Genomic DNA, 12,126 nt, shown 5'->3' with positions numbered 1-12,126 from the left:
CCCACAGTCGCAGTCGCCCACAGTCGGTGTCTTATCATTTTATTCAGAGTCGGTAATAGACGTTTGTTGTTGTTGCTGTTAAAATCAAAGCTCAACAGAAATGGTATATTTTGCATTGACATTTAATTTCGTTGCGTTTGATTTATTGAATAAACAATAGCATGCACACACATTAGCAGGGTCCTTTTATTGTACCTGGATTACATTACTTCCCGGTTTTCCAATTTTGCTAAATCTGCAAACAACCTCAACCAACATTTATGAAGGGAAAAAAAGACATTAAAAACCAAAGGCGGGTTGAAAACGGTAATGAATTCCTCTTTTTAATGAAACCTTTTAGTTCTCTTGTTTCCTGGCCCAGTTGATTGTGCTCGACGCTTGTTTCCTGCACATTGTAAGCAGTTTCTACAAAAGAAAAGCAGGTCTATGTATGTCCTGCACGTAATGTGACTCTCACTCAGCGTGCGACACAACAAAGAGCAAAGAGTGTTGCAGTTAATATTTAGAAACAAGCCCGAAGGCCGCATGGAGACAGATATGTGTGTGTGCATGTGTGAGTGTATTTATGTAACAGTGAATTCTAAAATGACCAACATGCTAAACACACGCTGAACGTGCAACTGACACAAAATAATTTCAGATTGAAACAAAAAAAATGCACCAAATATCTGAAGAAACTCCAACTGAGATTAAAATGTCTTGCCTTCCTGCATTATTGGTAATTGTTGGTGTCGCTCCGGCTCAGTCCCTCCCAACAGAGGTTTACCAGAAGAGCTTCCTGTAACTGCCTCCAGCAGGACGTCAGCTTTAAATGGAGCTCAACGGATTTTCACAAAAATTATTTTTCCACTTCAACTTTGCGATTTAAAACTTTTTTGCGTCTTCATGTAGAATTTGATCCAGTTGTTAAGAAAAGCCTAAAGTTAAACAGCTGAACAATGTGACACATTGCAGCAAAACCGAAACTGAAACTAAATGTATCTTCCCTCGGACTCATAACATGACGAGCTGTAACGTATACGGAATCTAAAAACAAATGTATGCTGCGCTTAGTGTTTTCTAAAAGGAGTCAAATGCTGTTTAACGGTCGCGCTTCTGATTCTTCTTGTGACCACTTCCTGGACAATGGTTGAGCTACAAGGAAGTGATGTCAGTTGTGTGTGTTTTAATTCTATACTGAGACCTGTTTGAGTCTCAGTTTAGAGAAATGTTTGTGAGAAAAGTTTAACGCCAACTATAGCTCTGAGTCATCATGCAGGTCCAGTTCACTCGTCCGGCTCCCATGATGCTCCTTGTTCTTCTGTCTTTCTTTCTTTTTTTCTTTTGAGTGGAACTCAAGTATGGAACTATTTGGAAATTTGAATTTGTTAATTTGATCATTTCTATAACCATAAGCCGTAAATGACATCCTTTATTTTTCTCAGGTATTCATCACCACGCCAAACGTTGGAATTCATCCCCACCGCGCCCAGAAACACCTGGCCGGGCTTGTATGGAGCCCAATCTATAACCACAAATATGATCCTTTGTGCTCAGCTGTATCCTGTATTCCTTTTCACATCTGACGACCACATTGTTGCATTGACTGAACGTTTTTGTGGTCTGGGCTGGAGCAACAGGACACCGACCCTGCAGGGGGGAAACGGTTTCGGCGAATGCAGAAGGTTGTGTGAAGCATTTTCTAAAGGGACAACATGACATTATATCGACACACAATGTTGTCTTCATGCACTTCCTATAGAGCAAGCCCATCAGATGTATTTGGAGCTCCTGGTTGGGTCTTATAAACTGTGAAACGGTCAATCAATCAGACTAAAACACCTAGAATTTAACACAAAAAGGCACCTGTCAACCCCCTCATATTGGGACGGTTTTCACTGCAGAGATGTTCTTGACAAAGACGGAAATTACATATAATAATAATAATCAATGTGTGTTCATGTGTGTGTGTGTGTGTGTGTGCAGCAGTCTGGTTACTATAGGCATGTGACTGGAAAGTACCCAACTTTCACCCGCTCATCTGTTCAGTGTTACTACGATGCTGTCATGCAGAGCAAACATGAAGAAAAAAACCAACTTATTGTGAAGATGTTTTGTCTCTGGGAATAATGGAATGTGGGAAATAAATGAACACCAGCAGTGGACAAAAAGACCCAGACACAGATGTCTGGGTCTTTTTGTCCACGTAGTCTTTGTTAATGCGAGACAGTTTGGACAGTTTAAGATTACATTGTCATTCCTGAGGTTTTGAGACATCTTTCAAGAAGTGTATTATGTAAAACAGCTGAGGATTCAGCTTTGACTCGGGTAAAAATGTAGAATACACGATCTCCAGCGATGAAGGAAATTCTGAAACTCGTATTTGCGTTCAAGAGCAACAAGTGAGTAATATTTAAAAGTTTAGGTTAGATCTCATCCTGACAGCCCAACAGAATATGCATAGTATTTATATCTTGTTTTTATACATTTTTTATACTTTTAGTTATAGTTGCTTTTAAAAAAAATACTCAAACATTAACATGTGAATGTATATGTATATATTTGGCATGTATTCTTTAAGTTTGCATGACAGTGTGACCAGATGGGATGTCTTTGCTACAACGAATGTCAAACCGTATCATCACAGCAAACCTACAGACTTGGAACAGTTTGACCACTTTAACAGCTCCCTGCAGTTACTCGGTGTCACCGGTAGACGGCGCCGTGGGATCGGTCCAGCGGACAGGCAGTCAGGCGATGTTCTGGCATCAAGCGGCGGCGGGGTCGGCAGCAGCGTGGGCGGACCGGTAGACCACCGTCACACCGACACTCTGAGCCGGTGCGGGAGGCGGACAGCGGCAGTGGACCGGGAGGGCAATTCATACGGAGCAGCAGTTTCATTCAGCTGATATTTGACATCTTTACGGGACGCGAACACCGCCCCTCGCTCACATCTGGAGCTCGCGCTCGATAGTGAAACTACTCTTCCTCGCGCCCCTCGTCATGCCTGGCAGGGACAACTTATGAAGTGACCCCGGTGTTAGCAACTCACCGGTGGAGCTGTCGGTGCGGTGCCGGGCTGCAGGAACCGGACTCGGTTGGAAGGTAAGCGCGGAACCACTGTGTGTCATGCCGAGCCTCGTCACTTCTCACGCCGGCTGACAGTCTCTGACACCTCGCTGTTTGCACGGCAGGTTAGCACCGGGCTGCCAGCATCTCGTCCTCAGTGCAGGTATGCAGGTCGCTGCAGTACACCGGGGAGGGGTGGGGTCCCGAGGGTGGGGTCCCCCCCAAGCCTCGCGGGGGAGACCCATGGGTGACAGTGTCAGCTGTACACATCTGGAGCGGCTTCCAAGCCGCTCAAATTCATGTTATTGTGAAGTCTCTGGCTAGATTGTCATGACAGGAGTCAAACAGGATTGTTGAAAGTGAGAGGAACAAGTGTGTGTGTGTGTGTGTGTGTGTGTGTGTGTGTGTGTGTGTGTGTGTGTGTGTGTGTGTGTGTGTGTGTGTGTGTGTGTTAGGCTTTACTCTCCCTCTGTCTGATGAATAGGGTCTTTTTGACAGGTGGTAGATTTAGATGAAATCTTGTTCTTGCTCCTTCCCATGATTCATCTTGTTTTATTGATGCATTGATGGCTGGAAGGGAACGGCGTGGGGAGCTTCATCAGTGTGGGATGTGTGTGAGAGAAAGAGAGCTATAAGGCGTTCAACATCTCGTGACCCACATGCAAAATCCCCATATTGTACTACAAAATGCTGTAGTACATCAGGTTGCATGCACATACAGTACACGACGCGCACGCACACAAGTTGTAAGGGAGATGAATTGATTTGAGCGAGCTGCTGAGATGAAAGGGGGCAGTTTTGGTTGCTGGCTGTGCAGAAACGCCACGGAGACAATTAAATTTCTGGCCTGGAGGGTTTGTTTTGGCTTCCTGTTTGGAAAGATGGTAGGAAGCAGACTCTTGGGCCAGATGGCAGGAGCACACACACACACGCACACACACAAACACACACATCTGGAAGAGTACTGGTCCTACTGAGTGAAACAGGATCAGTAGCCAGGGTTTGAACCTGTGACATGCAGCTGGAGACTCTGTAAGGACCTTCGAGACTCTCTTCTTCGACACATGACCAGCAATTCTTGACTTTTCTTTAGTGACGAATAATATTGATACACTTTTATTAAAACAAGCACACGGCCGCTCTGTGCAGCAGCTGGAGCAGACCGCTCATTGACTGCAGTCCGCTGATGCTGCTGGATCCTGCATATGAAGTCCTGCAGGAATGAGTTCTCAAACCTGAAAGTGAGTCAGTATTTTTTCACTTCCGGTTCCTTCGTCTTGATGTCAAGGTCTTTGGTTGACACGAGATTTGAACATTTTGTTCTAGGACCTAAAATATTGAATAAACAATGATTTTGAAGCTTTTACATGTCTTAACAAGTGGCTGAATGAGACGACGTCATCTCGCTGACTAGCGTGCCTTTACGGCCTCGTTGTAGACACTCTATATGTGCTAACGCTATGAAGCCTTTGTGTGTTCTGTCAAAAGCTCCTTCAAGGGGGGAGTTTCAATTCTCATATGATGCTAGTGGGTTGAATGAGTCATTTTAAACTTTGTTTTATTTTGTTAGTAAAATCTGAATCTTCAATGCAACCAGCAGCATACTTGTCATATCTAAACATAATAATACATCTATAGCTCTTAGGGGCTCTTAGTAACTGACTATTATTTCTATTATTCTTTTTATGAAGTGAAAAATGCATAATAGAATTTCCAGAAGCCTGAAGTGAGATTTTCAAAAGTCTTGTTTCGTCAGAGATATTCAGTTCACTGTCACATCAACAAACAAACGGATAAAAACATTCAATCCTCTCATTTGACTGTGAGAACTGTTTGGCATTTTTAAATGAAAAATTCCATTCAGGTAGTTCCAATTAAGATTAAAGAGATAGAAAATATATTTTTTTAAAGAGGAGTAAAAAGTCGAAACAGAGTAAAAGTAGAAATGGTCCTTTAAACGTCCCCGACTGAACCTAAAACTAACCTTAATCATTTCAACTGTAAACTGCTTGTCCTGACTTTAACACTCAAAATTACAAGTGAAAGTGCTTCACATGGTTTGAGGCCGACACACACACACACACACACACACACACACACACACACACACACACACACACACACCAGCACACCCGCAGAGCTCGAAACAGGAAGCTGACAGCATCCTACAAGATGTAAATCGCTGCTGCGTATAAAAAAGTGTGAACACAGTCGCGTCTGTGAGCACGATGAGATTCTGCAGGTGTGTTCCTTGATGTCTTCGTCTCTCTGCCCCTGGCACACTGAGCCTGCCGTGTTAAAGCGTGTTCCAACAGGCTGGCCGGAGCAGCAGCAGCAGTGACACTAGCAGGTTTATTGCTGCTCTGAAATGCACCTCCATGTTTAAATGTGGAGAGCCCTCCGCTGCGTGCAGCGGGGTGGAAAACTGGTTTTATTTTTTCCAGGAGCCCTCCAGCATTTTCACAATGCACTTTTTTTTTCATGGCGGTTTGCCCACGAGTGCATGGTTTATGACCAAATACCTGCAAAACTCGTGACTTTCCCATCAGCCTCAGCTGTACTTTTGCTTTTTTAGTGCTAATCAGTACACATTTGCACGCTTACGCACTAACATCAGCTGGTGAACAAGGTAAACATTATACCTGCTAAACGTTAGCATCTTAGCCGTGTTGTTGCGAGCATAAGCGTCATTTGGCCAGACTTGCAGATGACACAATCATGGAGAGTCCTGGAGGAGAGAGAGAGATGTTGTGACTCATGGGACGGTGTATCAGGTTCCAACAGGCTTGTTGGTTTTCAGTGCAGCACAAACAACACAGAATAAATGAATCCCCCGACAGGTTTGCACGTACGCACGGAGGTGTCTGTGGTATTTCCGTGCAAACCATCTGGTGCTGGTTGCACAAAAATGTGTCTCGCTGTGACGGTGACATCGGCACTGCAGTTAGAGGGCTCAGATGGAGCAGATACCTGCCGCCTTCAGATGGATGCTGAGGGAGTCACCGGTGCGAGGGAGAGAAACGTCGCTTTAGCCGGTCTGCCGTCGTGGACGACTTTCGCTGGTAAGAATGCCTTTTAAATCTTGACTCTTGTCTCCGTGGCGTTGATATCGTAATCAAGAAAAAGATGAAAGTTTGTCACATGTCAGCATTCTCCAACTCTCTGTCGCTCCCTTTCACTTTCATTTGTTTCTGTCACCACGTCTCTTTTTTTCTCATCTTGCCTCACATTGTCGGGCTTAAACAGATTGTCGAGGGTTAAACAGACTCAACGATCAGTGACTGTTTGCACATACGGGTCTCTGAGAGTTCATCAGTGGATTATTGAACAGTCAATGTTCATATTGACTCAATATGCAGAGTTTTCAGGGATTTCTGTAATTTTCTTTTTTTTTTTAATAAGTTGCTCCAGTCACGGTCAAGTCGATCTTCCCCTGTCGACTCTGGCAACTGCAAAAGTGTCACCTCGAATATATTACAAGTACAAATCCCTGTTTCTATACCATTTTACTGTTCTGCAACATATTACACAATGTTCATTGTTCCTGCTGGTATTATGTGATAGGCGAAGCGTGACGTCAGTGAACCACATTGTGTTGCACTGCGTGTCATGTGATGTAGTTTTTGTGTCAATCCCACACGAGCTGTCCTTCACTCGAGCAGTAAATACAAATCTGAATCTGCATTAATCAGCAACAAATGTCCTTTTTACTCCTGTTCCAGTTTAAATCCAGTGTCCAGTGGGAATTAGTTAAAGGTCGGGACATCCAAAATAAACTCTGTTGCGCGTTAGCGTTTTCATGGTATTTGCCGGCTTTAAGGGAATTCATGCCAGCCTCATCAATTTTGAAGTTGGTCATGAGAAATTCTTGAACGGGAACCAATCGTCTTTTTCTGGAACTCGTAGCAAAACGTCTGGATGAATAGCAAGCTGTCTGTCAAAAAGGAATTTCAATCTGCCCATTATGTGGCATATACTGGTCTCCAAACGTTACTGTCCGCTTGATGACAGCGCTGTCCCCCCCGGCCAGAGTTCTCCCGAGAGACTCCGGACTTCTCCATGACGATCCTGAATGACTCTTCTCTGTTTTCTGCGAAGCCACAATTATGACCTCCATTTTTCCCTCTAATTATTCTTTTCAGAGCCAATTCTCTCTCTCTCACCCCGCTATCTTGCACCAATGTGGCATCTGTGGGCAATTACCATTGCGTTTTCATACAAAGGCCAGCCAACAGAGGAAGCTGTTGTATTGGCGCTCTCAGCGTGAGTTTGCTGGCTGCGTCGGGGGACGGCAGGAAGGAGGGATGGTGGGGGGTGGATGGCTGCTGAGGAGGTCTATTCATGTCTCCAGGCGAGGCCATACTTGAGTAGACTCTTATTGTGGCGGTGACCTTCCTGTCACCATGCGGCTGACACAAAGCGGCTTCATGCGTCTGTCAACGCTTCACTCTGTCTCTCTCTCCGCGTGTGTGGCTCTTCTACTGTGTGGTTTAATGATTGCTGATTCAATTCTCCTCACGTTATCTATCAAACAGCCATTCCTTCTTAAGTGACAGATTATAATATACCACAGTGTTAACTGACTTGACTTTACGAGACAAAGACCCATTAAACCTTAACAAAGAGATTATAACGACATTTACGGCTGTATTTAAACTCAAGGAGTGGTTGCATTGTCAAAGTGAAGGACTTTGAAAGGCACTTTCCCTCTCCTTGGACCTCTGTTTTGGTCTCCACCAACTCCTGAGGGAAATATCTGTCTCGTATCTGCTAAATGCTGCACTCGGTTCCTCCGCTACCTTTGTCAGCTGGGTCAGTCCCATGTTCACCAACATCGTTTCTCTATGACTCATGGGACTACAATGTTCCTTATTCTACAGATGTGGTCAACATCTGGTCGATCAACTCTGTTATCGCTTCTGCATTTTGGATAAGAATTGGTTGTTTCAGAGTGATGCCTGTAGTCAAGAAACTACAAAACTGTTGATATACTGTTGCCTTGATAGTTATGTTAGACCTCAGTACAAACATAGTAATACTCGTAAGGTTTTAAAAAAGGACTTGTACCTCAATTACATAAACCTCATGATTATAAGTTTATTTTTTAAAGTGATGCAATTCCCTGAACTTTACAGACTGTTCTAGCTGTTCTATTATTTGCCTCATCCCACTTAGTCATCATATCCACATTATAAATGATTATTCGTCAAAAATGTCCTTTTGTGAAAGCACCGATGGTCAACCCCACGATGTATTTCATTTTCTCCATATCGCTCAGCACTACTGTGAAGTAAAAATAGCAAAGGTATGAGCCTACTTTCACTCTTTCATTGTGCACTCTGTTAGTGCTGTGTCAGCACAAGGTGTGTCATGCTTGTTGAGGCCGTTTTGATTGAGCAAGATAAAGGGTGGGCCAAAAAAAAAAAAAAAAGACGTGTGAACAGTACACAGAAACAAAAAAAAGAAAGAGATCCTCTCTCTCTCTCTCTCTCTCTCTCTCTCTCTCTCTCTCTCTCTCTCTCGTCCCCCATCTTCCATCACACCATCCTGCAGTCTCTGGCGTCTTATGTCACCAGCTTCCACTTCATAAGAGACTAGCGGAAGGGAACCAGACGTCCTCTCTGCGGAGAAAAAAAAACTGCTCCATCCTCTCAAGTCCTCCACCTGGCACAGTAGCTGAGAAACTGTCTCCAGTGGCATGATTGGCAGTCAAATGTGCCATGAGGTGTCGGAACAGTTGGAGTGATGAATAGCAATGCTGGCTTTTTCTTTCGGGAAGTTTTTTTCTCCCCATTAAGTCATTCCTGTTGTAAATGCCCTGCAGTTGCCAGTGATTATTTTAAAGAGCTGTTTAAAGATGCTACAGTCGATATTTAGAGCATGTCTATTGCCTCCACACCGTTTTCAACTTGACGACGGCCGAGTCAGCGGTTTGCAGCTAACGGTGCAAACAACGACAAAGGTGCCCACAGAGCTCGCAGTGATAACCTGGGGTGTCAAAGTGACAAACAATCAGATCATTTTGACGAGATCTTTGAGTGGCTTTTATCTTATTGTTTTGGTTTTAAGGCCATAACTTCACCGTCGTTTTAAAATGTGCCTCTCGCACACTCACCTGTCTTTTCCCTCCACACAGTATCATGCTGTTCATTCTCTGCTTTGCCGCAATGGATTTCCTTTTCTTTCGTTTTTCTCGTTGACCTGCGTTTTTTTCTTCTTCTTTTTTTTTCTCCTTGCTCCTTTCATCTTCTCCCAACATGACATAAAAGTTTCCATCCCTCTCCATCTGTTGTTGTATTTTCCTCTTCCCTCTGCCTTGACACACATCAGGTCATCTGCAGACGGGTGAGGCCTGTGGCTTTTAACAGTCACGTTAACGCCGTGGAAGAACATTTGCGACCGTAACGAAAAAGGAGATTTTGAAATGGCGCCAGGGTTGACCGTCAACATTTTTCTCACATCAAGCCCTGCAAAGATTCTTTTTTCTTTTGTCCCGTCTTCCTGTGCAGACTGCTTTGCAAGACGTGTGGGTGTGAAGTGAAGTGCCGTGGTTCGTGTCTTGAGTATTATCAGATTCAAGATCAGCTTTCCCACACAACCGCACGCCAACCTAGAGTAACGGAAACACACGGCAGCCTGTGCCGGTCCTTTTATCGTCTGTTAATCACTTTCACGGGAGACATTTCTCACAGTGACAAAGATCTGAGACTTTTTGATTATGCCAAACAAAAAGTGGCGGAAGTTTATCTCTGCTTTTGCCTCGGTTTCAAGTTGCCAATTAAATCTCTGCTGCTGACACAGCCGAGCATAGTAGAGTGCAGAGAGATGATTGCGCTTAGAGGCAGACAAAGAGTGTAGGCCTGACCTCTGACCTGCTCTGATTGTGTGCGCTACTGTTTATCTCTGTACAGTTAAGCAGCTTTTTTTATGCTGTGCTCTTATTCATCAAGGCCAAAGGAGGAGGAAAACACATCTGTCTTCGCATTAAGTTCACCTTTTTAATAGTAAAACGCATATATTGCAACTAATTATTATTACTTTCATCATCAGTTCATCTGCCGATTATTTTCTCGATCGATCAGCTCATCTATAAAACACCAGAAAAACAGTGACAATGTCTCTGATTGTCCGCCCAACAGTCGAAAAGATATTCCATATATCGATAATGTAAGAAAAGGAAAAAGCAATATTGGTGCAATATTTCGCATCATTGTATTGCTTAAAAACACCCATATCGGAACAGTATCTCACATTGACGAGATGAGGTCACTGACATTGTAAGCTGGATATAGATCAGCCAAAGGAAATAAGTGGCATGTCGCCTAGACAACCGTGATCACAGCACTCCTGTCGATCATGCTACAGCAGGCAGAGGTGAATCAGGGGAAATGGGATGCAGCTTACTTTACAGGACTGTGAGGTGTTTCCTATCTGGTTGAACACATGCTGCAGCACGACCGCAGATCTAATCTTTCTGCATCTGGATTCTAGTACTTTGGTAAGAAAGAGACGTGAGCAACTCGCACAAACTACTCATCTTTCCGAAGTGCGACACCAATAGTGTCGGAGCAGCATCGAACAGCAGACGGCGTATTTTTTGTGAGCTTGCAGCTTTTGGTAAACGCTTTCGATCTCGCATTTAAACGTCAACAAACAATCACGAATGTCAGCGTCAATGAGAAGACTTGTCGCTCCTGCAGCGCCACCAGATTGCATTTGAATTTCTACTGTTTTATGGCACAGCAGGAGATTGCGTTACGGAACGGGGCGAGGGCGCTTGTTTTCTCCAAAAGTGGAGTTGAAGCTTTTGAGAGGTTCTCTCCATAGCAGATGGTGTAAGGATTGACAGGCAGACGAACCAAAAAAAAAACAACCACTTAGTGAACCACAAAGTGAATGAGGAAACCAAGTGTCACGAGGGAGCGTCGAGGGCACACAAAGCTTCAAAGGCCTTTTTGTGAAGGGACTTAGCTTTTAAGAAACACAAGCAGTGACAAAGATACTCTCTTGTACAAAATACTACTTTTTTTTCTGCATTCCTTATTCCTTGGTTTCACCTTGTTATGTTTAAGAGAATGTTCCGCACACAGTAGCTTCCTGTGCGTGTGGTTTTGTCGTTTGTGCGTGTAGGACGCTGGGACACGTGTTGGCGCGCCGCAGTGAGTCGAGGCGTACGATTGACTGATGAACTCACTCTCGCTCTTAATCTGCGGTAACGGGATGAAAGAGAGACACCACGAGACAATCAAAGCGGTCTTTAGACAGATGGCTTCCACTCATCCAGATCCTCCGTGTGAGTCCGCCAAAACCTTTCAACTACAGATGGATGTCAGCGTTTTGAATCGGGAACCAGCGCTGCATCGTGTATCGTCACATGAAGGAATTTGCTTTTCCGATATGATAACAGGAAACTGTTGGTATGTATGATAATGTGGAGTCATGAAAGCCTCAGGAAGTCAAAGTGGAATTTGGATGAGATATCGGTCGGTTAAGAGATTAGTGCTCCTCTGTTTTCTCTGTCGATGCCATTTATCATTTATTGTTTTTCTCTCCGAGATGACGATCGCCACAACGGACATACCGCTCCTGTTGTGGCAGATGTTTTATCATTTATTGTTATTATTGTTTATCCATACAGCTCACACAGACACACACACACACAGACCACACTACAGCAGAACTCTGGAAACTTAACGGAACACGTACTGTGTTATGACTGTAACATCTGGCGCAGATGAGAGCCCAGAGCATACATGGTCCTATGGGGGGGGGGGGGGGTTGGAGGGTAAAGCACACAACATAACTCACCCTTAATTGATGTGACCTACTCGTGCTTAGTTACATCACAGCACACAGGATGATGGAGAACAACAAATGCAGAAGTACAGGTTTTCTTTCGAGGCTTCCAGCGGGTTATGTGGGGACTGTGGAACAGATGAATGCATCATTTTCAGAAGCTTTTGATTAATATCCGGGTGCCCCAAATGATTTTCTGTAATAAATTTAAACCCAGGAGGAAAATAAAAACTATCCTCGAACAACATTACGTATTTGTCCCTTCATATCCTTCAGTGCAAA

At 44.1% G+C, this 12,126-nt stretch overlaps 1 protein-coding gene across 5 annotated transcripts in view; it reads left to right on the top strand.

The window, feature by feature from the left end:
- Positions 1-2,770: 2,770 nt before the first annotated feature.
- Positions 2,771-12,126, top strand: part of rhbdf1b (rhomboid 5 homolog 1b) — a 39,266-nt gene continuing 29,910 nt past the window's right edge. For 4 of the 5 annotated variants that reach the window (XM_079292867.1, XM_079292869.1, XM_079292865.1 and 1 more), the window contains exon 1: positions 2,771-3,084. The gene's annotated coding sequence lies outside the window, so the exon portion shown is untranslated. Of the gene's footprint in view, positions 3,085-6,007; positions 6,111-12,126 lie in introns of those variants that run through there. The other variant, XM_079292866.1, reaches the window with a different exon arrangement.

The sequence above is a fragment of the Melanostigma gelatinosum genome (assembly GCF_949748355.1).
Source record: "Melanostigma gelatinosum genome assembly, chromosome: 21".
NCBI classification, from domain to species: domain Eukaryota; kingdom Metazoa; phylum Chordata; class Actinopteri; order Perciformes; family Zoarcidae; genus Melanostigma; species Melanostigma gelatinosum.
The sequence above is the reverse complement of the archived record's forward strand: the minus strand, read 5'-3'. Positions and strand labels throughout refer to the sequence as shown.